The following is a 27,330-nucleotide window of genomic DNA, read 5'->3' on the forward strand; positions in this document are numbered from 1 at the left end:
CCCTGGTGGCGCAGTGGTTGAGAGTCTGCCTGCCAGTGCAGGGGACACGGGTTCGAGCCCTGGTCTGGGAGGATCCCACATGCCGCGGAGCAACTAGGCCCGTGAGCCACAACTATTGAGCCTGCGCGTCTGGAGCCTGTGCTCTGCAACAAGAGAGGCCGCGACGGTGAGAGGCCCGCGCACCGCGATGAAGAGTGGTCCCCACTTGCCACTACTAGAGAAAGCCCTCGCACAGAAACGAAGACCCAACACAGCCATAAATAAATAAATTAAAAAAAAAAAAAAAAAGGAACACAGGTTAAAGAGGTTGGACATCCGTTTAAAACTAATGTTGTTTAAGGATGCTTTTAATAGTACTCAAGTGTAAAATACACAGAATGGGTAAATAGTAGGAGTTGGTAAGATATCTCTTCAGAAATTCCAACTGGTAATTATTTTAGACATTTAAATAGTGAGGTTTCATGGATTATATCATCTGAAGAATATATGCCCTGATTTAAACCCAAGTGAGACAGGGGTGAAGCTATATGATAACAGATTTCATAAAAATGGGAAATCATGAACCTACTTACCAATCTTTTAAAAATTGTTTAATGCCTTTATTTATACACATCCAGGAATTATTTTAAGGCTTCATTTAAAACCTGTGCCTTATCTTCCTCTATTTTTCAGCTAATGACAAATAGGAATGCTGTTAACTTATTTTGTACAAAGCAGGGAATCTCAAGACCTACAGAACTGTATCAATTCTCATTGTCCTTCATTCCATCTAAATGTGCTAAGCTGTACTGCTGGATGAAACACTGAGGTCAGTGAGAAGGCACAGGAATAGGGTGTAGTCTTCGAAAATAGGTAGATTGATTGTATCTCAAAAGGTTTATAAATATTCAAAAGTGAAACGAAGACATTATATGCTAGCTCTGAATACAGAGTATATTAAGTAGAGACTTATTAAGAACAATTCTTTTTGCATGCCCTAGATACATGCTAAAACATAATACCCCAAGTTCAAAATACTAAGGCTAGTTTTATGAAAGGAAAATATTATGTAATTTAGCATGGAATATATTTCCTCTGCTCCTATTTTCTGACTCTAAGGTATAAAATAGAATGAAGCATTTCCGGCAAATGTCTCAAGGAGTCCCAAAGCAGCACCATGCACCATAAAGAAGACATCCTCAGCCCCACAGAAAGGAGCAAGGAGATCTGTCAGTGGTGGTGGTAATGGTTCTAAAGGTCTGTAAACATTTAACCAGGAGTTCTATAAAACCTTGAACATGAGCCACACTTACTCCCACAATGATAAAGTGAAGTTTAAATGTTATTAGCTTTAATATTTCAATGTTTCATCTTTTGGGGCTGGGACATTGTCCAATCCTTTGTATGTTGATGAGGCATTAAGGTTTCAAGGTGGGTAGGGATTTCTGGGAGGCAAGGCTATTAATGGGAGTGGGTGGGGGAACCCCCAGCCCTGGGGGCAGATAGGGAAGATGGAGGGCTGCAACGGGTAAGAATTAGCCTTGATGTCAGCAGCTGGATGCAGGAATGGGCCACGTGTGAGAGCGAACAAATGTCTGAAGCAATAACATCAAGGGAGTTGTTGACAAGGTAGAACGTGGTCTGAAGTGAAGTGAATATGTTGGAACAATGAAGATTAGCTAGTGGTTCTAAAGGAAAGATGAAAAGATTCCCACAGGCAAAGGCATAATGTTGGAGTGTGACAGGATAGGTGAGTGGGGCTTTGATATAGTAAACCACAGCTGAGCCCAAGAATGCAGAGGGGATGTGGTACAAAGAGGAAATCTGCATTAGAGCTACATATTAAATATGCATCATTTATGTAATACACACAGTTTAAAAATAAGTATTGATACTTTTAATTAAATGCTTCTAACACTATATAAATTATTTATACCAAATAATTTTATTTTACGTCTTGTTATGGTCAAGAAAAATGTTTTATTCCCTGCAGGTTTCTTAAATTATATTAGGCATGGTTTAGAGTGGCATATTCTGAATACTTTTTTGGCTCTTAAAATAACTTTAAACTTGTGAGGATTAAATGGGGTAATAGATATAAAGCACTGAATGGTGGTCACTGAAAACCTATAAAAAATCTTTGTTTTTCCTATAGAAAATCCTAATGAAAGGAAGTGATAACATCAGGAAGCATAAATCCATTTTCTATTATTTCAGGGAAGTAACTAAAAATAGCTGCTTGGGAGGCAGGGCGTAGTGATTTTGCTATCCATCGTTCCATTTCCTGAAACAAATATACTGAAAGGCTGTTATTTCATTTTGAAGCGAACTAAGTAAAGACTCCTGAAATGACCCATTCTTGCTCCTGACAATCCATAAAGATTTAGTTAGGAAGTTAGTTGGAATATATTTTAGTTAGTTTAGTTTAGTTAGTTGGAATATATTTTTAACAGAAATTAAGCTCATCATGTTTTGGACACTAAACTAAATCATTCATTGCCTCTGCTCTGAGACATTCACTCATGGCTGAAGGAGTAAAGGAATTCACATTCACAGACCTCTCTGATAAGCTTCCCTCAGCTGCCTTTATGTCCATCTCCTCAAGATTATCAACCACTCTTTCCTTAGTGCCATACCTCCAGCCTTTTACTTAGTCAAATAATACTTATTATTATTGTCTATTTTCATGTTTGTTTCCCATCCCAGACTGTGAGTTATTTGAGAATAAGACAAAGTCTTCTTCATCCTAGTGTTTCCAACCCACAGCACAACACCTAGTACATAACAGGTGCTTATTAAGTGCTGAGTCATTTACATGTATTATTTAATTTGGATAACACCACAATCCTGTGGGGCAGACGTTACTGTGCTTATTTTATTGATTAGGAGACAGGCTTGAAGAGGCTGGACTGTCTACAGTCACAAAGACTTCAGTGGTAGAGTTCAGATTCAAAGCTTTGACAATTCATCGATTCTAACCTGCATTTTTCTTTTTACATTTAAAGTACCTCTGAAATTGAGATATATTTCACCACTGATGGCAAGTTTTCATCACTGTCATCAGGCAGCAGTTGTCACTTTTGTGTGTTTGAGGACCTGGTGATGGGTCCCCATATTGCTGCCTCTCCAGTTGAGTTAGGGGAATGGTTAGTCCAACACATGATGAGCTTAATTTCTGTTAAAAATATCTTCCAAAAGATTACACTATGATTCACCCTGAAACAAAATTTATTGCAAATGCAGAAAGAAATGCAATAGAAGAGCAGAGCATAAATTGGACACTAGTGAAGCAAATATAAATAATTGAAAGAATGGTTGAAATTGCATATTTTCTTGCTAAGCAATAACCAAGTGCATTAGGGAACTTATCAGAGGATATACTCACAAACAGACGAAGCTGTGTTAACATTTGTTGGTATCAGACAGCAGGGTGGAAGGGCACTAGAAGGCACAGAAGATCAATGTGACAGGAAAACTCAGAACACTGATGCTTTCAGCTGAAAAGAGAGCAACTATGGCAACAAGAGGGGACTATCAGTGGTGTCCAATAGAACTTTCCATGATGATGGAAATGTTCTATAGTCTGTACCGGCAATATGGTAGCTGCTAACACCTGTGGCTATTGAGAATGTGAAATACTGCCAATGTGACTGAGAAAATGAACTTTAATTTCACTTTAATTAATTTAAATATATACATAACCACAGTTGCTAGAGGCTACCCTATTGGATGGTATAAAACTAGATGGTGCTTTGTAAACCAATCTCCCTGTTTAGTTAAGTTTGATGGTACAGTGAGTTTCAGTATTCTCATCTGGAAAATGCAAATATAACCTACTTTAAAATGTTGTTGTGAGGGTTTAATGAGATGCTGTAATGGATTATATTTAGCATAAAGCCTGGCATATGACAAATGAGAGGAAAAGGAAGGTAGTAAGTAATAGGGAGAGTAGGACTACTAGTAGCTATTGTAATAACACTTTTATCCTTGCTGATAAACAGCAAGTAGGGTTTAAATATGGCAATAAGTAGGAGGCCATAAAGGAATACCCTTCCCCACCTCAAGAAAGATGGAAAGCTGCTTAGAAGTTAGGAAGTTCATTACAGACAGTTGTGTAATCTCACTAAATATTGATTAGCCTGAAATTTCCAGAAGGTGAATTAGTGCACATGCAATGCTTTTGGATATGTATCTGCATTTTGAAAGTCAAAGTTCAAGTGACTAGGGCCCACCCTCTAATTCTTCAAGGGATGCCAGATCACTCCTAGCATTCATAAGAATACTAACAAGGATAGACTCTTTTTATTAACTACAAAGAGGAATAATGTGTTTGGCAAGGGGAACCTTGGATAAATGCTAATAAAGAAGGATGTCCTGCTGAGCCTAAAATAAAGACTAGGCTGTTTTTAGAATTGGTGGGTAACTCATCTGGAATCTGTTGATCTATGTTCATTAGTTAATATGCATACAGGCTTGTGTGTGTGTGCGGTGGGGGAGACAGAGGCTAAGGAGGACAATGCAGATTGCAGTGGGGTAACATCTTGGCGTCTACATCCACCCAAACCTTTGAATGAGTTTAAAGCCATTAAAGAGAGATGGGTTAAGAAGAGAAACTGAAAGAGCTAATTTTAGGAAAGATATCATTCTCTGGTATTGAGTCTGGGATTGAACAATGCTGCCTTTTTAGGCAAGAGGGTTCAGGAGATCTAACCATTTTCTCAAATTTTACAGAGACTCCAAGTACACTTTAACATCTAGGAGACTGCAGCTTTGGGAACAGTGAAAAACAGTGCCTTATGCACATCAATTAGCAGTGTGATGGACACCATCAGAAAAGGCTCTGTTGAGGATGCCCCAAGCAGCTTCATAAGTATAGAACACTGACAATGAGACGCTCAAGTTGCATCGGAAGAAGTGGGCTGAGCTTGCATAGGTACTAACGCTGCCAGCCCACACCGTTTGTAGTATTTCAGAAACACTTGTGGAAGGTTTCAGAAAGGCGGCTGAGGTCCTACTGATCGGAGAGAGCCTCGTATGAACAGGCACTAATGTTAAGGTGACCTAATTTGTCCTCATTGGATGGTGATGCCAGAGGACACTGGGGCACACTAGCTGTTTTGTTACTTTAGAGTTCCTGTTATTATTCAAACCTTTTTGAATTTCTATAGTAGTTCGTCACAACAATTTAGGGTGGAGTTAGTCCAGAGTAGTTTTGGCCCCAATAAAGGACTGTTTGTTGAAAGGCTGCTCATCGTTTGCCTTTTTATTGCTACCAGAACAACAGTAGCTAGGATCACTAAATCTAACACTTGAATAACAGTCCTTCAGAGGGCTTAACAGTGGCAATTACCAAACAGTACACACCAATGGTTCTTGGCAGGAAGTGAGGAACAAGAAGTCAAGAATTACTCCATGAACTGAAAATTTTGGAGAGTGCTTCAAATAAAAAATATGTAAATTAAAAAAAAAATGAGAGGGCCATTAGAACAAACAACAGTTCTCTTGAGAAACAAAACCCAAATAAAGTTTAAGAATGTACCCAGACCCTTTTAAGAACACTCCATTCAAAATGAAACCTTAAACCACACTGGATAACAAAAACCTACAAATGTTGAAATGAAAGGTTCTGCCTTTTCCGGAAAAGGGTATATTCATTGAAAGTCCTATTTCATTGGTCCTTTCCTATTCTCTGGGAATGATTAGTTATAATATAAAGATAGTTTGGGGACATTTATTTCCTTCTATCCCTTCAGTCTGATGCCTCAGTTCTAATTCTCACTTATACCAAAATTTTAGCTAGAAGTGCTGTCCAGAACTTGGCCATGTAACTTGACTTAACAAAAATGAAATATGACTTTACACAGTACTAAGCAAAGTCATGACTTCGAACCTTATTTTAATGATGACTTTTTGAGCAATAAGAAAGATCAGAAAAGAGAGCAAAAGGAAGGAGAAAAGTTGGAATTATATATGTCAGAGGTAATAGATCAGAAAGTGAGGAGTACCATAAGGTGTTCCAAGTCCAGGTGACAAATTAGACATAGATAAATCACTAGGACCAGATAGCATTCACCCAAGAGTTTTGAAGGAACTCAAGGGTGAAATTGTGGAGTCATTGGCCAAACTTGTAAACTGTTATTGCAAACAATCACCTTGCCAGAGGACTGGGAGATTGCTGATGTGATTCCCATCTAGAAGAAGGACTCTTGAGAAAACCCTGGAAACAAGATACAGATCAGCAAGACTAGCTTTCCAGGCATAAAAGGTGGGGAGAATAATTTAAAAGAGTCAATTCCACTGAATATCTTTGTGTATCTAACTAGTGGAGGTAAAAGCTGCATAGTTTTGGTAAGAGGAAATCATACCAATGTGGCTTCCTTGATGTTTTGAGGTTTTAAATGGCAACTGTGTGGCCAATAGAGACATAATTTATTATTTTTTTTTCCTGAGAACATTTAAAAAGATTTACTTATAATAGCTTTACAGCAACACATTTGAGTTAGCATGGAGTTGGGGAAATCTTTCTGTCACATACTAAAAACTAGCAATGATAGAGAATACAGGGCTCATAAGGTGCATTTTCTTCTTGTATCTTATAGGGGTTGCAAGAAACAGTCTTATTTTCATAAATGGACATGCATGGAAATTTAGAGTAGATATTTTGAATGGATATACTTTCTTAAGTTGCAGACAGAAGGGAAAGATAAGCCAAGAGGGCAAAACTGGGAAATTTCAAAAGGATACTTGAACAGGAAGAAATATGTTAGGTCAATTTCAATGTATACTTCAAGAGTGTACTTAGAACTTGACTCTCAAGCAGATTCTACTAGACACTGCATCTTTAAACACTAACAGAACAGGATCTCATCAGTGACAAAGCCTTAAAAAAATCAGAGCAGCAGCTGCAGAGTACAGGACCTTGCATACAACATGGAACAGAAATTAATCCACAAAGAGTACCTACTCATTGTGACAGTTGCTATGTGTGTGTATTCTCATTTATCACAATGACTCTGTAAAGTAGATGATATTATAAAACTCTGAAACCTATAGTTATTAATACGGTATTGTACATTTAAAAAATTATGAGAGGGAGAGGACCTTCAAGATGGCGGAGAGGTAAGACGTGGAGATCACCTTCCTTGCCACAAATACATCAAAAATACATCTACATGTGGAACAACTCCTACAGAACACCTACTGAACGCTGGCAGAAGACCTCAGACTTCCCAAAAGGCAAGAAACTCCCCACATACCTGGGTAGGGCAAAAGGAAAAAGAAAAAAACAGAGACAAAAGAATAGGGATGGGACCTGCACCTCTGGGAGGGAGCAGTGAAGGAGGAAAGGTTTCCACACACTAGGGAGTCCCTTCACGGGCGGAGACAGGGGGTGGCGGGGGGAAAGCTTCGGAGCCATGGAGGAGAGCACAGCAACAGGGGTGCAGAGGGCAAAGTGGAGACATTCCCGCACAGAGGATCGGTGCCGACCAGACTTACCAGCCTGAGAGGCTTGTCTGCTCACCTGCGGGGGCGGGTGGGGGCTAGGAGCTGAGGCTTGGGCTTCGGTCGGATCCCAGGGAGAGGACTGGGGTTCGCTGCATGAACACAGCCTGAAGGGGGCTAGTGCGCCACAGCTAGCTGGGAGGGAGTCCGGGAAAAAGTCTGGACCTGCCTAAGAGGCAAGAGACCATTGTTTTGGGATGCGCAAGGAGAGGGGATTCAGAGCACCGCCTAAACGAGCTCTAGAGATGGGCGCGAGCCATGGCTATCAGCGCAGACACCTGGGACGGGCATGAAATGCTAAGGCAGCTGCTGCCGCCACCAAGAAGCCTCTTTGCGAGCACAGGTCACTATCCACACCTCCCCTCCCGGGAGCCTGTGCAGCCCGCCACTGCCAGGGTCCCGTGATCCAGGGACAACTTCCCCGGGAGAACAAACAGCACGCCTCAGGCTGTTGCAATGTCACGCTGTCCTCTGTCACTGCAGGCTCGCCCCGCATTCCATACCCCTCCCTTCCCCCGGTCTGAATGAGGCAGAGTCCCCTAATCAGCTGCTCCTTTAACCCCGTCCTGTCTGAGTGAAGAACAGACGCCCTCAGGCACCCTACACACAGAGGCAGGGCCAAATCCAAAGCTGAACCCCAGGAGCTGTGCGAACAAATAAGAGAAAGGGAAATCTCTCCCAGCAGCCTCAGGAGCAGCGGATTAAATCTCCACAATCAACTGGATTTACCTGCATCTGTGGAATACCTGAATAGACATGAATCATCCCAAATTGAGGAGGTGGACTTTGGGAGCAACTATAGACTCGGGTTGGCTTTCTGTGCCTAATCTGTTTCTGGTTTAACGTCTATCTTAGTTTAGTATTTAGAACTTATTATCACTGGTAGATTTGTTTACTGATTTGGTTGCTCTCGTCCTTTATATATATATATATATATATATATATATATATATATGTAATTTTTTTTTCTCCTTTTTCTCTTTTTGTGAGTGTGTATGTGTTTGCTTCTTTGTGTGATTTTGTCTGTATAGGTTTGCTTTTACCATTTGTCCTAGGGTTCTGTCTGTCTGGTTTTCTTTTAGTATAGTTTTTACCACTTGCTATTGGTGGATTTGTTTATTGGTTTGATTGCTCTCTCTTTTTTACAATTACTTTTTAATTTTTTTATTTTAATAATGTTTTTTATTTTTTTATTTTAATAACTTTATTTATTTATTTTTTCTTTCTTCCTTTTTTTTCTCCCTTTTCTTCTGAGCCATGTGGCTGACAAGGTCTTGGTGCTCTGTCCAGGTGTCAGGCCTGAGCCTCTGAGATGAGAGAGCTGAGTTCAGGACATTGGTCCACCAGAGACCTCCTGGTCCCACGTAATATCAATTTGCGAGAGCTCTCCCAGAGATCTCCATCTCATGCTAAGACCCAGCTCCACTCAATGGCCAGCAAGCTACAGTGCTGGACACCCTATGCCAAACAAGTAGCAAGACAAGAACACAACCCCACCCATTAGCAGAGAGGTTGCCTAAAACAATAAGTTCACAGACACCCTAAAACACACCACCAGACGTGGTCCTGCCAACAAGAAAGACAAGATCCAGCCTCATCCACCAGAACACAGGCACCAGTCCCCTCCACCAGGAAGCCTACACAACCCACTGAACCAACCTTACCTACTGGGAGCAGACACCAAAAACAACGGGAACTACAAACCTGCAGTCTGCGAAAAGGAGACCCTAAACACAGTAAGTTAAGCAAAATGAGAAGACAGAGAAATACACAGATGAAGCAGATGAAGGAGCAAGGTAAAAACCCACCAGACCAAACAAATGAAGAGGAAATAGGCAGTCTACCTGAAAAAGAATTCAGAGTAATGATAGTAAAGATGATCCAAAATCTTCGAAATAGAATGGAGAAATACAAGAAACATTTATTAACAAGGACGTAGAAGACCTAAAGAGCAAACAAACAATGATGAACAACACGATAAATGAAATTAAAAATTCTCTAGAAGGGATCAATAGCAGAATAACTGAGGCAGAAGAACGGGTAAGTGACCTGGAAGATAAAATAGTGGCAATAACTATCACAGAGCAGAATAAAGAAAACAGAATGAAACGAATTGAGGACACTCTCACAGACTTCTGGGACAACATTAAACGCACCAACATTCGAATTATAGGGGTCCCAGAAGAAGAAGAGAAAAAGAAAGGGCCTGAGGAAATATTTGAAGAGATTATAGTTGAAAACTTCCCTAATAAGTGAAAGGAAATAGTCAATCAAGTCCAGGACACACAAGGAGTCCCATGCAGGATAAATCCAAGGAGAAATACTCCAAGACACATATTAATCAAACTATAAAAAATTAAATACAAAGAAAAAATATTAAAAGCAGCAAGGGAAAAACAACAAATAACATACAAGGGAATCCCCATAAGGTTAACAGCTGATCTTTCAGCAGAAACTCTGCAAGCCCGAAGGGAGTGGCAAGACATATTTAAAGTGATGAAAGGGAAAAACCTACAACCAAGATTACTCTACCCAGCAAGGATCTCATTCAGATTCAATGGAAAATTTAAACCGTTACACACAAGCAAAAGCTAAGAGAATTCAGCACCACCAAACTAGCTTTACAACAAATGTTAAAGGAACTTCTCTAGGCAGGAAACACAAGAGAAGAAAAAGACCCACAATAATAAACCCAAAACAATTAAGAAAATGGTAACAGGAACATACATATCAATAATTGCCTTAAATGTAAATGGATTAAATGCTCCAACCAAAAGACATGGACTGGCTGAATAGATACAAAAACAAGACCCGTATATATGCTGTCTACAAGAGACCCACTTCAGACCTAGGGACACATAACTGAAAGTGAGGGGGTGGAAAAAGATATTCCATGCAAATGGAAATCAAATGATGAAAAATCTGAATGAGAAATTAAGGAAACACTCTCATTTACCATTGCAACAAAAAGAATGAAATACCTAGGAATAAACCTACCTAAGGAGACAAAAGACCTGTATCCAGAAAACTATAAGACACTGATGAAAGAAATTAAAGATGGGGCTTCCCTGGTGGAGCAGTGGTTGAGAGTCTGCCTGCCAGTGCAGGGGACATGGGTTCGAGCCCTGGTCTGGGAGGATCCCACATGCCACGGAGCGGCTGGGCCTGTGAGCCACAACTACTGAGCCTGCGCGTCTGGAGCTTGTGCTCTGTAACAAGAGGCCGTGACAGTGAGAGGCTCGTGCACCGCAATGAAGAGTGGCCCCCACTCGCCGCAACTAGAGAAAGCCCTCGCACAGAAATGAAGACCCAACACAGCTAAAAATTAATAAATAAATAAATTAATTAAAAAAAAAGAAATTAAAGATGATACAAACAGATGGGGAGATATACCATGTTCTTGGATTGGAAGAATCAACATTGTGAAAATGACTATACTACCCAAAGCAATCTACAGATTCAATACAATCCCTATCAAACTAGCAATGGCATTTTACACAGAACTAGAACAAAAAAATTCACAATTTGTATGGAAACACAAAGGACCGTGAATAGCCAAAGCAATCTTGAGAAAGAAAAACGGAGCTGGAGGAATCAGGCTCCTGGACTTCAGACTATACTACAAAGCTATAGTCATCAAGACAGTATGGTACTGGCACAAAAACAGAAATATAGATCAATGGAACAGAATAGAAAGCCCAGAGATAAACCCATGCATATATGGTCACCTTATTTTTGATAAGGGAGGCAAGAATATACAATGGAGAAAAGACAGCCTCTTCAATATGTGGTGCTGGGAAAACTGGACAGCTACATGTAAAAGAATGAAGTTAGAACACTCCCTAACACCATACACAAAAATAAACTCAAAATGGATTAGAGACTTAAATGTAAGACCAGACATTATAAAACTCTTAGAGGAAAACATAGGAAGAACACTCCATGACATAAATCACAGCAAGATCCTTTTTGAGCCACCTCCTAGAGAAATGTAAATAAAAACAAAAATAAACAAATGGGACCTAATGAAACTTAAAAAGCTTTTGCACAGCAAAGCAAACAATAAACAAGATAAAAAGAGAACCCTCAGAATGGGAGAAAACATTTGCAAATGAAGCAACTGACAAAGGATTAATCTCCAAAATTTACAAATAGCTCATGCAGCTCAATATCAAAAAAACAAAGAACCCAATCCAAAAATGGGCAGAAGACCTAAATAGACATTTCTCCAAAGAAGATATACAGATTGCCAACAAACACATGAAAGGATGCTCAACATCACTAATCATTAGAGAAATGCAAATCAAAACTACAACGAGGTATCACCTCACAGCAGTCAGAATGGCCATCATCAAAAACTCTACAAACAATAAATGCTGGAGAGGGTGTGGAGAAAAGGGAACCCTCTTGCACTGTTGGTGGGAATGTAAATTGATACAGCCACTATGGAGAACAGTATGGAGGTTCCTTAAAAAACTAAAAATAGAACTACCATATGACCCAGCAATCCCACTACTGAGCATATACCCTGAGAAAACCATAATTCAAAAAGAGTCATGTACCACAATGTTCATTGCAGCTCTTCTTAGGACATGGAAGCAACCTAAGTGTCCATCGACAGATGAATGGATAAAGAAGATGTGGCACACATATACAATGGAATATTACTCAGCCATAAAAGGAAATGAAATTGAGTTATTTGTAGTGAGGTGGATGGACCTAGAGTCTGTCATACAGAGTGAAGTAAGTCAGAAAAAGAAAAACAAATACCTTATGCTAACACATGTATATGGAATCTAAAAAAAAAAAAAATGGTTTTGAAGAACTTAGGGACAAGATAGGAATAAAGACACAGACATAGAAAATGGACTTGAGGCCACAGGGAGGGGGAAGGGTAAGCTGGGACAAAGTGAGAGAGTGGAATGGACATATATACACTACCAAATGTAAAATAGATAGCTAGTGGGAAGCAGCCACATAGCACAGGGAGATCAGCTCGGTGCTTTGTGTCCACCTACAGGGGTGGGATACAGAGGGTGGGAGGGAGACACAAGAGGGAGGAGATATGGGGATATATGTATACGTATAGCTGACTCACTTTGTTATACAGCAGAAACTAACACACCATTGTAAAGCAATTATACTCCAATAAAGATGTTAAAAAAAAAATTATGAGAGGGTAGATCTCATGTTACGTGTTCTTATCACAATTTAAAAAACGCTGGCAATATAGTTGATGTTTTAGATAATATATGTATTTCCACAAAAAAAGGCAGAATATGATATTAACCTTGTTATATGCAAGTGCTTTTTGTGACATGAATCTCGGCATAATTTATTTTTTCACTTATCACTTGATTTCATTATTTTCTCACTTCTTAGGATAATTTTAATATCTTATTTCTAGAAGGTGAATGTAATGTAAAAAGACATGAAAACAATGCACTCATGTGTCTGATGTGCATTTTTTTTAGTTACGTATATGAGAACTAAAATGAAGAGAAATGGATTTTTCCAAATTCATACAGCTTTGAAGGGTAGAAATAAGATGAAAACCAATGTCAGTTTTATACTAAATTCTGCATCCTTGATGGGGCCGGGTAATTACTTAGTTCAAATTTATTATTAAAAAAATATAGTCTTGCACAAAACAGAGTCCTGCTTCTAAGAGTACTATTTCAGCTATTACTACTCAATCATATGGTTCTTCTACTTCCTTTTCTCCCAGAGAATCATTAACCCTTCTCATTAGGCTTCCTTTCTGTCAATTCTAAGAGCTGAACATGTAAATAGGCTCAAGAAAGATTTTTTTTTAAATTACTTTTTCATCTATTGCTATTATTTATTAAATGAAGTTGAAAATATTTTATGTTTGTTTGTTTTAAATTAGGATGGAATGTTAGAAAAATTTCAGTCCAAATTAAACGTTATAAAATGAAAGCACAAAGAAAATGTTTGGCTTGAAGTCACAGAATTTACACGTGGTAGAGCTGGGGTGATGCGAGGAGGAGAATCTGCACACTAACAGTGGCTGCTTTCCTGAGGGCTGATCTGCTCAGATGCAGGCTGAGACTCGGGAAGGCCTAACAGGGATCACCTGCTACTAGATAAGAGCTAAACGGTGATTCCAGAGGCTGTGTAGTGCTAGAGGGCTTTGTAGCTCTAACTCAGAGTGGAGAGACTGTCTCTCCTTAGGCCCATTTGCTGGACAAAGACTCAGCAACACTGAGGTCACTGCCTCAGACTGCCAGGATCCTACAGACCTTCACCAAGCGCTAAGTGATTCAAGCTTCAGAGATATAGTAGCCCCATTCAGCCTCGGTACCTCTGTATCTCTGGGATTGAGGCAGGAGATAGATGGGTCCCCCAGGGTAAGCAGCTGGAGTTCGTTCCCTGTGGACTGATACTCCAAGATGAAAATAGCAGGACAATCAAGAGAGGAGGCTGGGCCCTGCCCAGATAAGAGACCACATACTTCTCATACTTGAAGTCAACTAGAAAGCTCCTTGGAGGTCAAAAGGGAGGTGATGTCAAGGATACCCATAGGCCTCTTTGCTGGACTCCATCTCAGCTGAGAGATGCGCAGGCACCCGTGGGAGGATCCTGAGATATACCAAGTACGGACTCAGAACTAGGCAAATCAAAATATTGGCCAAAGGAAACCCGGATGAAATATCCCATATAAGGATTTAAACTACCATGAGGGCGCGACTCTCTCTCTCTGAGCCCGCCTGTGTGTCTATCCACACATACACTTTTTCCTCCCAATAGACACTTTACTTGCTTCACTACTTTCCGTCTCTATGTGGAAATTCATTTCTACACAGCTGATGGGCCAGGGCCGTGTCACTGGCCACTGGTACCTCGTGGTCTAGTGGCTAGGATTCAGCGCTCTCACTGTCGCGACCCGACCTCAGTCTCTGGCCAGGAACCAAAACCCTGCTTCAAGCTGCTGCAGGCCGAGGCCATCCGAGATCCGGATGGGGTAATATACACATATACACACATTCCCCATACAGTATAATGGCAGATAAAATGCTTGTACTACTAACAAAAAGCTAAATCTCTTAGAAAAAGTGGGTAAAGTACAAAAGCACTGTAGCACTTTAGAGCACAGGTGTAAGTATTAAATATGTAAAAAATGCATTCCAGATAAAAGTCATGAACTTTATTACGTTTTAAACTCATAGTCAAATCTGATTTATAATTTGTTTTCTATAATGAGTGCCGAGGTAGTAGGTCGTTCTGTTCTGAAATACAAATTGGGAAAAGGTACTTCAAAAACACAGGCAGCTGCAAAACTGTTCATAAATAATCACAATATGTTTTTAAAACTGACCCAAACATCATCAGAACATTCCTCCATTCCCACACCCTCCTCATGGTTTTTCTGGTCTTGGTTTGGTGCTGTATCTGACAATTTTTTTCTTTTGTTTTTCTCATCTGCACTTTTAGGCAATGCCAAGCATTTGTGAGATGGCAATCTGGGGTTAAGAGGCTGGGAGGGCTTAGTGGTAGGAGTTTCAGTGGGGGGAGGTAGTTTCTCTACTGGAAACTCCAGTGGAAAAGTGGATTTTTTTTTTTTTCCCCCCGTGAGAAGCTGATGGATAGACAAGGGATTAAGCCTACAGCCTTGGCTTCATTAGCACCACACAATAAAAACAAAAAAAGAATAAATATGTATCTTTTGTTCTCAAACTAGTGCTATTTTCTTAGTAATTTAGAGGTCATTTATTCAAGACATTCTATCAAAAAGGCAAAAAAAGAGAGCACTCTTCCTTTTGTTAATAATAATGATAATAATTATTATTATATTAGTAGCAGTAACATAACAGGAAAATATAGTAGTCATATTTAATAAGTGACTAAAACTTATATAGTACTTGTTATGTGCCAACGCTTCCGTGTTTTACACACACTTACTCGTTTTATCCTCATGAGAATCCAAACATATAAGTATTATATAAATATTCCCATTTTTGTAGAAATAAGTGAGTTTTAAGAAATTGAGGGATCACAAGTTTAAGTAACTTGCTCAAGATCACATGGCTAGTAGCAAATGGAGTTGAGATCTGAATCAGGCATTTTGGATCCAGGATCTTCCTAACTACTAGGTTACACTGCCTCTCTTAAGGCACGATCTAGAGCGGCAGTTCCCAAACTTTAGTGTGTGTGCACATCATCTAGTGATCTTGTTGAAATACAGATTCTGATTCAGAGAACCTGAAGTGAGTCCTGAGATTATGCATTTTGAACAAGTTCCCAGGTGATTCTGGTCTTTGAGCCATACTTTGTGTAAAATTATAATGCTCAAGCTATATTATTATCCAGGAAAAGCATTTTTTTTTTTTTTTTGAAGGGGCAGGAAGCGGGTAGGACTGATGACAGAGAAGAAATACATAGAAATTAAAAGCATGCACATAATTGTGCATATAGACTCCTCAGCTAAAATGTTCAACAGATGGTAGATTTCATTTTGTAATGGGCTAAATACGTAAATAATAAAATTACCTTGATAATTAGTGCAGTACTAATTTAAAAAGTTAAATAGTATTCCCAGAAGCGTATAACAATTAGAGAAAAATACCCCTCCATTTCTGAATATATTTAGCTTTTAGATTTTAACTATTTCTTCTGATGATGAAACTCAGAAGTTCCTCACCTTCTTTCATATTATGATGAAGTAATAAAATTCACTATCCCTTACACAGATATAGGGGAGAAATTCACAAATAAGGCTGGCAATGGAGAAAAAGGAAACTTTCCAACTTTCTGAAACACTTTTGAAGAGGGAAGCCTAAGAAAAGGCAGAGATATGTCCCCCAAAGTGGTACAATTGATCTATTTCCTGAGATTCTCCCCAGCAGACCACCAGCCCTTCAAGTCTTGAAATGTTTTAGGTCTTATAACTCTTTAGTAAAACACAAAGACATGTGGTATGCTTGGCGCGGAGGAAGAAATATTTCTCTACCCTTCTAGGATCTGCTGGTTGGTCTAAGAATTAAATTGACATGAGACAGGTTAACAGGAGAAAATCAAACAGAAGTCTAATAACATATATACATGGGAGAGACCCAGGAAAACTGAGTAACTCTCCAAGATGGCTGAAGCCCTCACCTTAAATGCCTCCGCTAAAGACAAAAGAGGATGTTGAGGGTGGAGAGAGTCAGTTGGGAAGTTGCCAGGAAAAGCACAGTAAACAAGGGTGATTGTGATGCAGATTCAAGTCATTGCTTTCTCCATTGAAAAGAGTTTCTAAATTTGGTCATCTTCCTTGTCCAGGTACAGAGAGGGAGAAATCCTTAGGAATGCAGAGTTCCTGTAAATGTTTCTTACAGAAGGGTAACTCCTACTTAGTTTTCAGAATTTTTCCCATGTCTGCTGTTTCTTAGAAAATATCCAGCTTCAAATAATGAATATGCCAAAGAGACATATTTTGGGGTGGCAAATTCTGCTCCCCTACATGATAAATGGCCATGTGTTCACAACTGACATCTCAAAAGGATAAATTTTCAACCAAGATTACTAGTATGAAGCAAAACACTTGCCACTTTGTGGCAAGACAAGAAAAATTTAAACATAAAAAGATTTCTCTGCCCTTTAGCCTCCTCTCTCCCCCATAGTGTGCACTGTCTATTTGCAATATTCATTGCAGAATACCTCCCGCACCAGCAGAAATACCTGATTAATCATGAAAAGCAACAATCTCCTAACATGGAGACAATACCTTAAAAGGTAACATTCTTTCTTGATCTTGTAAGGGGCCAGAGACTCTTAGATCTGGATTGTGGAAACTGTCAATAATACATCGTTTAATGTACAGCCCCCTGGCTCAAAAAACTTATATAACTGTGCCTTGACTTATAATGGGTGGGAGCTTTTGGAGATGCTATCCCCAGGTTATAATGCTCAGTTTGGCTTGAATAAAATTTTCCATTTCTTTCTTGGATCAATTTTTCACCGATGCTAATGACTAAGTTCTCCCAAGTTCATCAGGAGGGGTCACTAGGGAAAGAGAAAGGCAGAAATCCCAGAGAGAAGGCTCCACCAAGTTCAAAGTGCCCAACTCACAATTTTGCCTAGGTTTGCTCTGGTATATAGATTCACAGCTTCTCTATGAGAATTTCCTCTTTGGAATCAGTGAGGTACGTATTTTTTTAAAAGCAAAAGAAAACACCTATTCGGTTTATGAATACCTTTATTACACTCCCTGCTGATTCAATGAACTTTTGATTAGCCTCTATGATTACTAACTTCATTTAGGGGAATGTGTGCATGAGTGGTTCGGTGATTATTTGAGACACTTGCAAATAAGAGGACTTTCAAAAGCTGACTGAAGGTGTGAAGGCAGATCACAGTTTGCCTGTTTTCTTTTGACTTTCTCTAGATGCTAATAACTGCTAATTAGAGAGAGCAAGGAAAGCAGTGGGTGGTAGCTCACTTTGAGAATTCAATCTGATTATAATATGTAAGCTGACTGTTGCCTTTCAAAGGCTAAATGAAAGCAGTTCTGACTATTTATCAGGTATTTTATTGGCTTTGCAAATCATATTAACAGTTTTACATGTAGGTGTTCAATCAAAAGGTTTTTTTCCCAAGTTATTTATGCAACTGGTCAGTCAAAGCAAGAAGAAAAAATCTTGGAAGTGAAAGAATGGCAGGTGGTAGATGACAAAGGACGTCTCAGAAGCTATGGCAAGTACAGATCCCATGATTCTCACAGCTTGCATTTTATTTTGTAGGGGAGCAGAATTGGCCACCCCAAAAGATCCTTTGTTGCCCATTTCCCAGAGTAGTGAGGAGATCCAAGGGATTTCGCACCTGGAAAACCTAGAGTTTGGGAGGAGAACTGAGCTCCAGAAGGAGAAGAAGGAGACTCCGCTGAAGGAAGAAACAATGATCTAGACCAGGATAGTCTGTGTTCTGCCCTTTGTCAAGCTGTGTGAGAGCACAAGTCCGTGTATGTGGCTCTCCTGTCTCTGACAGTCTCTGCTACTTTTTATGAAGCTCTTGAGTGTCAAATCAACCCTCCACTTCCCCTACTCACAGTGATCCTATCTTGCGTGTGGTTGAAATTTGCTAAAAGTTTTTTGAATTAAAAAAAAAAAAAAAAAAGAATCAGAAAATCAGAATTATCCCAAATCTTTAGCATTTATATTCTTTATTTAAAGGAAAACAAGTGAAATAAAATTGATTTTTAAAAAGCGGGCAACTTATTTGCATTTCATATAAAACAGCAGGTTTAAATATTAAATTAACTTATTAAAATTAATACTAATGCATTAAATTATTCTTAACTAACAGAAAATTTGGCTGAATCCAGCTAGATATTCTGAACATTAGTAGAAAAAATAATCCAGTATATAGGCCGTACAAAAAATGTCAGGTAAAACTAGTTTTTCCTTTTGCCAATAACAAGCCGGTGTCAGTAAATTGGCTTTACTGTGCACGGGTGAGCGGACCCGAGTTCGGTTCGGTCACAACTCTTCACTTCAGCGTCTCCCTCTCTTTCATGAGAGGTAGAATGTTTTTCTACTTTCTTGTGGGAAGGGAATGAAAGAGGATGAAAAGGGATGACTTTAGCCCACACCATCTCATATGTGATCCCTTCTCCTCTACATAGAAGGAGAGAGTGGGTTTCAGAGTAAGGCAATGAATGGCTTATTCTAGAACAGTATCAAGAAAGACAATGGGATATAAAGGCGTAAAAACTTAAAATCTTGGAGATGTAGAAAAATTCGGGAAATGAACAAAAGGAAAGATATATCAACTCTTGCAGGAGGAGGAAGAAACAAACGTAGGGAAAGACAAGAAAACTGATCATTAAAGCAAAATGAAAATGTAAGGCTAACTGGTTGAAAACCCACTCTCTCCCCTACCACGGAGTTGCTGGCTGGCCATGACTGTTTTCACTAATGCCCTAGTGGTCCTCCGCTTCCTATCTCCCAGCTTGGACCTGCCTAAGACCTAAACTCAAGCATTAAATGCCTCAGAAGTGTTATTAGAGCTTGGATTCTGGAGTCTGTCTTGGGTTTTCATTCCAGCTCTGCCACTTTGCTATACCGTGTCATTTTGGATAATTTATTTAACTTTTCCATGCTTGTATAAATGGAGTAATTAAGGCACTTAGCACCTAGGAATTGTTGTGAGAACTAAAATGAGATAATGTGTTAAGAGGGCTTAGCACAATTTCTGGTTTATAATAAATGCTTAGTAAATGCAAGCTAGTATTATTATGCTCTTCATTTAATACATACACTTTGAGAAGAGTTATTCCCCCACACCTTGAAATATAAGTAGCAAAGCTATTGGTCTGAAATTCAAGTTGTCAACCCCACTTTTAACTGCTCAGAAGGACACTGCTTGCCTTCACAGAAGACCAAAGGAATTTCAGTTGTCCCTGCTTCTCACCAGTGGACAGCCTTCTGCCAGTTTCCCCAAGATTTCCTTTTAGTCACCTCCAGCTGAGCCTATCCTGGTACATTCTGTACTACTTTTAAAACTCTCTAAGCCAAGAAAACAAAACACACACAAGTGGGCTCACAAGCTGAGAAGTGAAAGCAGAAGCAGCAGGACCCCACATGCCTGCAGGCCCTAAAGCTGCAAATGCCACCTAGTTGTAAAGTTGTGCCCGAGGTCACAGAGAACCCCAAGAAACGTTTCTGTTTCAGCCATAAAGCACCCAGTACTCCCACACATCCTCAGATACTTTAAGTGCATTTGCCTCAGTCAGTAGATTGAAAATCTGGGGCCCAGAACACAAACAGCTTCTTGCTAAAGGCAAAATAAACAAATTTCTATTAGAAAGGGGACTTTCTCCTGGATCTCTCTGCTATTAAGGTGGCATTCTCTCTTGTTTAAACCACATCCAACTTGGTAAGTCCTACGAACAGATGTAAACACTTTTCTCAAGACTTTTGCACATTCTCAAAGTAAAGGACCCGGTGAAACGAGAAGCAGAGAGATGCTATTCTGGACAAGGTCCTTCGCATAAGCAGATGCCTGGAGATTTTTCAGGAAAAGATCCCGGGGCAAGCTCATCAGTCTTTTTAATCCAAGAGGTTTCCTATTTTTAAAAAAGTATACAGGTAAAGAAACAGGCCCAGAATCATGTTTATGTTTAAACAAAGACTGGTCAAGGGGCTCCATTTTCTTAATAAGCTTACTCAGGTTTGGAGAGGAAGATCTTGCTTTAGAAATGAGTCCGTTTTGTACGTTCCTGCCAGTGAGACAATAGTAACCCAATTAAACAATTCCTGAGAAAGCCAGGAGCAATGGAGTGAAAACCAATGAGGTGAAAGCTACTTGTATCATTCCTGGCTGAAGCTGCCAAATCAGACACAGAAAACCCTGAAGATGGGAAATTTTAATGAGGAGAAAGTCCTTGTGACCAAAGTCGGTCTTCAACTTGCAATTCTGTAATACTTGGAATCATCACTAGCCAAGCTGGCTGAGAGGTTTATGAAGTTTGAAGAGTCTGAGGCTCCCTACATGCAAACTCAAAATAACTCAAAACAAATAATGAAAACAACAAAATCCAAAAAAGTTTTCTGCCTATCCCTTTTTAAATGTTGTCATCATTAGCTTTCACTATTTGATTTTTCCTGGTTGAGCCCATCTGGCAGCACAGTTGCTCTGTATATCATACTTCCCTGCTCACAGACCCTGTCTACGTGCAATGCTTCCGCATAAGCCTGCTATGTTCCCCTGATAGATCACACCTCATAGCTCCCAGCCACATCCCTGAGCTGGCCGGTCCTCAGAGCCATCCAGGTGCCCTTCAACAACCAAACCCAAATATTTGAGACATGCACAAGACCTATGCATTTAGACTGGTTCATAGCAGGGGGATGGAGACAGCCTTCAGTAACCTGCCATGCGTGGACATGCAAAGATCCCAGCAGCTCTCCCCAGGGCTGCTCTATACCAAAGGCACGGAGTGAAACTACAGGATTACTCAGGAAAGGTGTTTGAGCAGGATCCTCGAGAACACAGAAAAACTCCCCATCATACTGAAAAGCATGTAGCCTGCTCTTTAGGGCGGCAGGAGTGTCATTGTTCTGTGCCGATGAGAACATTCAGATGCTCCTGGTGTGGAGCAACCCACAAAGCATCCTGGTTGCCTTTAAGCGGCTTCTTAGTTGTCTGTTTCTGCAGTGCCTCACTCAGAGGCAAGGCAGATGATTGCTTATCAAGGGCTCCTATGAACACACAGCACACTCCTTTCGATACACAAGTTATTTCTTTCTACTTCCTACAAATTGACCCGTAAAAGCATTCTGGAATTTGGAGAAGAAATCATGCAAAAAGAACTTGCATTTTGCTACAGTTTCTTCTCCCCGGGGCATAACACAGTCGAAACAGAAAGTGATGGTACAGAGCGGGGCAAAGGCTGTTTACCTGAAAAGACCCAGTTTGAAAATAAAGTTTGGTTTCTACTCCCATGCAGGGAATGTGCACTGGTATTTCATTCACCTTTTCACCCAGCCTCTGCACCCATGTCTTGACAGTGGATGGGAGTAATGGGTATATGATGTGACAATGCCAGCACAAGGGCAGTGGCACTGGAGTCAACTGCATCGGGCTAAACTGTATTACAAGAGGTGACTAGAGCACTAATACTACATTTAAAAGAGATAATGGCATGACATGCCCACTGAGTGTTCTCTTAGCATTTTGCATTGCCAAGTGACATATCATGGTCCACAGCATTTACTGTCAAGTTAAAAAATAGGGCAGTTGTGAAGGTTTATAATTTGATATATAGGTAGGAAAAAACTCACCAAATGTTAAGTCTTAGAGATGGTTATTTCAGCTTCCACCATCATTGACCTAATGAAAATTCCACCTAATTTCATCTAATGAAAATTCTTTCCCATAATTCATGAAAAGTTTCGGAATGTCAAATGAAGTAATAAAATGTCAAAAGTGATTCAGGAGCAATAAAAGGCAAGTTTTGTTACTGGTGGCTGTTTATGTCACATGTAATGACACTTCGTTCTCTTGGTGGCACCAAACATATAATGCTATAAGGCACAAGGTAATTGGTGAGAATAAAGTAAACAGATAACTACATAACACCTTTTGAGACTCTCTGACACATGTACTATATTCCTCTTTATTCTGATAAACCCTGCATAGTGGTCCTTTTCTGAAAGCATAAACTCATCATAAAAACGTGAGTTCATGTTATATGTAGAAAGGCTCATGATCCTCTGATATCTATACCAAATTCTTCTTCATTCTGAAAGACTCTGTACAGGGGTCCCTTTCTAAAAGCATAAACTAGTCACACACAAAAAAGTGAGTTCATGTTATGTTACAAAAAAATCCATTTAGCTCCCTGGAAATAGGTATTTTTTTTAGAATCTATAACACAAATTTACTTTTTTTTTTTGGTGACTAGTTTATACGTTAACACACTCTACATCATACCTCAAATCAGCCAAAAAAGCTTTACTATGTGCATACAGTATGAGTTTCTTGGTTAAGTAACAATGCCTGCCAGGACATTGTCACTAAATATTTTCACCAGAATATGGGCAGAAACTAGCCTCGACATTTAGCCTTTAAATGTTGCATTCCCTTTGACAGCATGCTGTTCTATGGCGGAGATGCTAGATTTGCAGCCAAAGTCATGAAAATCTACGGCTGTCCTCTCTCGGATTCTGTACTACCGCCCAACCTAGATTTGGTCTTTCATTTCTCTTTAAGGAACCACAGCCAACAAGCAGCTGGTACTCTCTCGCTGCACCTGTAGCTCTGCTTTGCAAGGCATAGAAATGGATTATCTCCAAGAAACATGAATTTCCAGAGCTGGAGTTTGCCCCATCATTCACAGGCACACAGTACATCAAAAGCAGGAAATGGGAAAATGGCATCATAAGTGGACTGTTCAGGCTCTTCTCTTTTGCTTGCTTTTAAAATTAATATCTTCCTTTTCACAACTCAGTGATGAAAACATCTTCCTTTGAAGATGAATTAACTGAAAAGTGCATTGAGAAGTTTAAGATTTATAACAGAACCACCTTGAACCTTCTGTTCCTGGTGAACCTGAAGAATAGCTGCAGGCAGAAACTGTACATTCCTGGCTACCCGACTCATGTCAAAAATGGTTTCAGAGCCTGCCATTCCTAACTGCTATGTGCAATTGGAAGCAGTATGACCATTAGCACTGAGCTAAAAACAATGTTCTGGAATTTTTCATTCCCTGGATGTGCCCTGATTGTTTTAAGTGCTGAAGCTTTAATGTTGCCTGAGTCAGTCATTGTGTCAAGAATCTTTCACTGAGCACTCAGAGTCCTTAATTCTGAGGACGGTGGAAGCAGGAAGGCTCTCTGCCTTCAAGGAGCTTAGAGTCAAGCTAGAAAGATAGAGTCAGTGCATAGAGTAATGAGAATTAAGTGCCTAATTATGTAGTAATAAACTTACGTGTGGTAGGATATGAAGGGGGACAAAATGGTTGCAAAAGCCTTAACAGAAGAAGTGGGGCAGGATCTGGAGAGGCAGAGAGGACTGGAACCTCTGAGGAGGGGCAGAGCAAGAGTGATGTCATAGAGGGTCCCTCAGCACATCACACATCACCAGTCAAGTATTAGGTGCTCAGTAAACACTCGTTGAAGTGAACTAAAATTAAAGCCAACCTTATGGCTAACTTTTCATGTTTTTGGGGTTTTTTTTTGCCTCTGAAATGTAATTCCAAATTCTTTAGAGGTATGTTCCCCACTGACCATTAAGATATTTCCAATTGAATTGTTTGCATTCCCTGAAACTCACTATGACCAGGATAAACACATCATCTTTCCTCCACAGCACCTTCTAAAGGTTTCCTCTTATTGTTTTTGACATTACTATTCTCTGATGAAATAATCTCTAGAGCGGCTTTATCCAATAATGGGAGTCATCAGTCACATGTGGCTACCGAGAACTTGAACTGTGGCTAGTGCCACAAGTTAAAAGGAGAATATTTTGGATATATTGAGTTAAATAAATATTATTACTAAATTAACTTAACCTGTTTATTTTTACCCTTTTTTACTAGAACATTTACAATTACATATATTGCTCCCATTATATTCCCATCAGATAGTGCTGCCCTGTAGTCTGATGGCCTGGATTCATATTCAGATAAAGTTAAGACACGTTGTAGAATTTCTTTCTTACTCATTCCCTTCTATGATTAATTAATTAATCAATTCATTCATTTGCTCATGGTAGGTGCTCTCATTTCCCCCATTTTACAAAGGAGAAAACTGAAGCAGGCAGACGTCACATGACTAGTGAGGTGTGTAGGATTTGAACTCAGGCAGTCTGACTCACCCAGCATGTTCTACTGCAGTAATTCAGAGGAGAAACCATGACGGTCAGGACTAAATGAGAGGTGGTGGGTTGGAAAAGAAGGATGAATTGAAGAAATACCATGAAACGAAAATGAACACATCACAGTGACCAATTTGTTGTATGGCATAAGGGAAATGGAGATAGAGGTGACTCCTAGATTCTTGGCCGGGAAGACGGTGTCAGCAAACAGAACAGGAAACACATGGCAGAAGTATATTTAGGGGGGATGATGGATTTGACAGTCAAATTTAAGGTATCTGTGAGAAATCCAAGTGGAAATGTCCATAGGGGGCAGAATATATATAATAGATGTGGAATTCAAGGAAGATACTTAGATTGGCCATAACAGCTCTTACTCATTAGCCCCTCAACTCCCATCCCACACCCCCAGCAGCCTTGGCCTTTGGGGAGCTTCATGGTTGAACTAAACATAGTTCCTGACTTAAACATTCAAGACCCTGCACAGTTTGGTCCCAAGCTCTCTTTTAAGTTTTCTACTTCTGTTTCACACACACTTTGCTCCGACCAAATTGGATTACATATATAACCTGGACATTAGTTGCAGTCTCTGCACACTTAAAGACAGAGACTTAAAGGGATCTGAACTATTATGCCACAAAATATGGAATCGAAAGCTTTCCCTAAGATTTACAGGAATTTGCGAGGGTAGTGGGAGTAGAGAAGGGGGTAACATTATCAGAATCACTTCAATTTTTAAATATTTTCAATTGCCATAGATACAAATACAGCTCTGTCAGGCATTAACAGATGGTAATAGCAATTGTTCATGCACAATTAGGGTTTCTGGTTACCTGTTTGTAACTAGAGGAGAGTCTATGATTGGTTTACAGCTCTACTTAACCTTCCTGCTAATGTGGTCTCTCTTTTATATTAGTTAACCAGTCACAGAATTCAGTCCTCTTCCATAATTTCAAGGAAAAAAAAGAATCCCAACAGCAAAACCAAACCAAACCAAGATACCACAACCAAAAAAAAAAAAAAACCCACCCACATAAGATGTTTGCTGGAAGAAATGAAATACAGAAGTCTGGGTAGATGGGAGGACTTACACTGTAGAAATGAAGCAACAGGTTAGAGAGTCATGTGACACAAAGTCTCTCAGTTTTAGCTTCATCCACCTCTTCCATCTTTTCCCTTTCCTTGCCTTCCTCTCGTCCTCTCAGGAGCAAGCCTCACACCTGCCATCTCCTAAGCAGAGTACTTCAGTTCCCTTCAGCCTCTACTTCACAGCCATTTTAGGGTCCCCTCTACATACCTCTGCTTGATAAGATCCTCAGCAAAGGGAAAGGGATCCTGCTTCCTTGGAAGGCAATTGTGACTGTGATCCTTGGTTACACAAACTCTTCTTCAAAAGTCTTTGCTTCTCCTCTGGTTTTTGTTAAATTCCTAATGAATTCAAGGCCCAACTCCAGTCAAGGAAGCAGGACTCCAGTTTACCTTCCGCATCTAAACACATTCTCTTCCCCTCACAGTTCTCATACTGCTATAGGCATCTTCACTCTTCTGTGTGGTAGAGTTTTGTGTACTTATTTTATGCACTTCCTATTTGACTGCAATTTATTTGAGGATAGGTTCTATGTGGCATACACCAATCATCATGTTGGTACAAACTGGGTAAACTGACCTCCAAATCTGTACACAAGGAAAGAATTAATTAACAACCTGATCTACTCTTCTCTTGTTTCATTTTGGGTAAACCTACAAGGTGATCCTTAGAATGACCTTGCTTGGAAATGAAAACAGTGAATCAATAATTCTCCTGTAATTATATATCTGAAATCCCATCTATGCCCTCTTATGCCTAGTAAGTGGATTTCAGATTTGCATGTGAAACAGATTGTGCTTTGCCGCTGCATTTACCCAGTCAATTTGCTAATAATTTAGGAAGTTTGGCAAATATGATGCAGAGTAACTTGTAATATTTACTTACTCTCTCAGCTGTGATTTTAATCCCTTAAATAACAAGCTCAGACAACAAATTATTGATATGCTTTGAGCTGTTTATCAATATTTACTTAGACTTATTTTGGAAAACAATCCAAATGGAGGTTATTTAACATAATTGAGCATTAAAACTGTTTGATTTGAACATACAGTTTTTGAACACACAGATTAAACACACAGGAGTTATTGATGCAAACTTGTTTTTTCCCACCTACAACAGAAGATTAGAAAGGGCAGTTTCTTCATTCAGGAAAAAGCAAGTAAGTTGAGATACAATTTATTTTGCTTCTTTTGTTTCAAAATATATTTTAAATGTGCCAAATAGATACCATATGGCCTGTCAGCTAACTTGACAATGAAGAACAATGCATGGTTTATATCCTATTTCCAGCTACTGCACAGTGAATGTGTGGCCCTGTATCTCCCTTCTTCATGACAAATGCCCTTTATTCATCTTTAGAGAACTACTATAGTAATATAGTAGTAGTATACTAGTAGTATACTATATACTATAGTATATACTATATACTATATATTAGTATA

At 39.6% G+C, this 27,330-nt stretch overlaps 1 protein-coding gene and 1 long non-coding RNA gene across 8 annotated transcripts in view; one reads left to right on the forward strand and one right to left on the reverse strand.

The window, feature by feature from the left end:
- The window catches only part of MAGI2 (membrane associated guanylate kinase, WW and PDZ domain containing 2), a 1,331,631-nt gene that overhangs the window by 382,623 nt on the left and 921,678 nt on the right, over positions 1-27,330 (reverse strand). The gene's annotated exons all lie outside the window — the stretch shown is intronic.
- LOC309632178 overlaps positions 1-27,330 on the forward strand; it is a 48,363-nt gene that overhangs the window by 10,906 nt on the left and 10,127 nt on the right. The window contains exon 2 of the long non-coding RNA XR_014246772.1: positions 298-27,259. This is a non-coding gene — a long non-coding RNA (uncharacterized lncRNA). The remainder of the gene's footprint in view (positions 1-297; positions 27,260-27,330) is intronic.

This window comes from Balaenoptera borealis (genome assembly GCF_965194805.1).
Source record: "Balaenoptera borealis genome assembly, chromosome: 7".
In the NCBI taxonomy this organism is placed as follows: domain Eukaryota; kingdom Metazoa; phylum Chordata; class Mammalia; order Artiodactyla; family Balaenopteridae; genus Balaenoptera; species Balaenoptera borealis.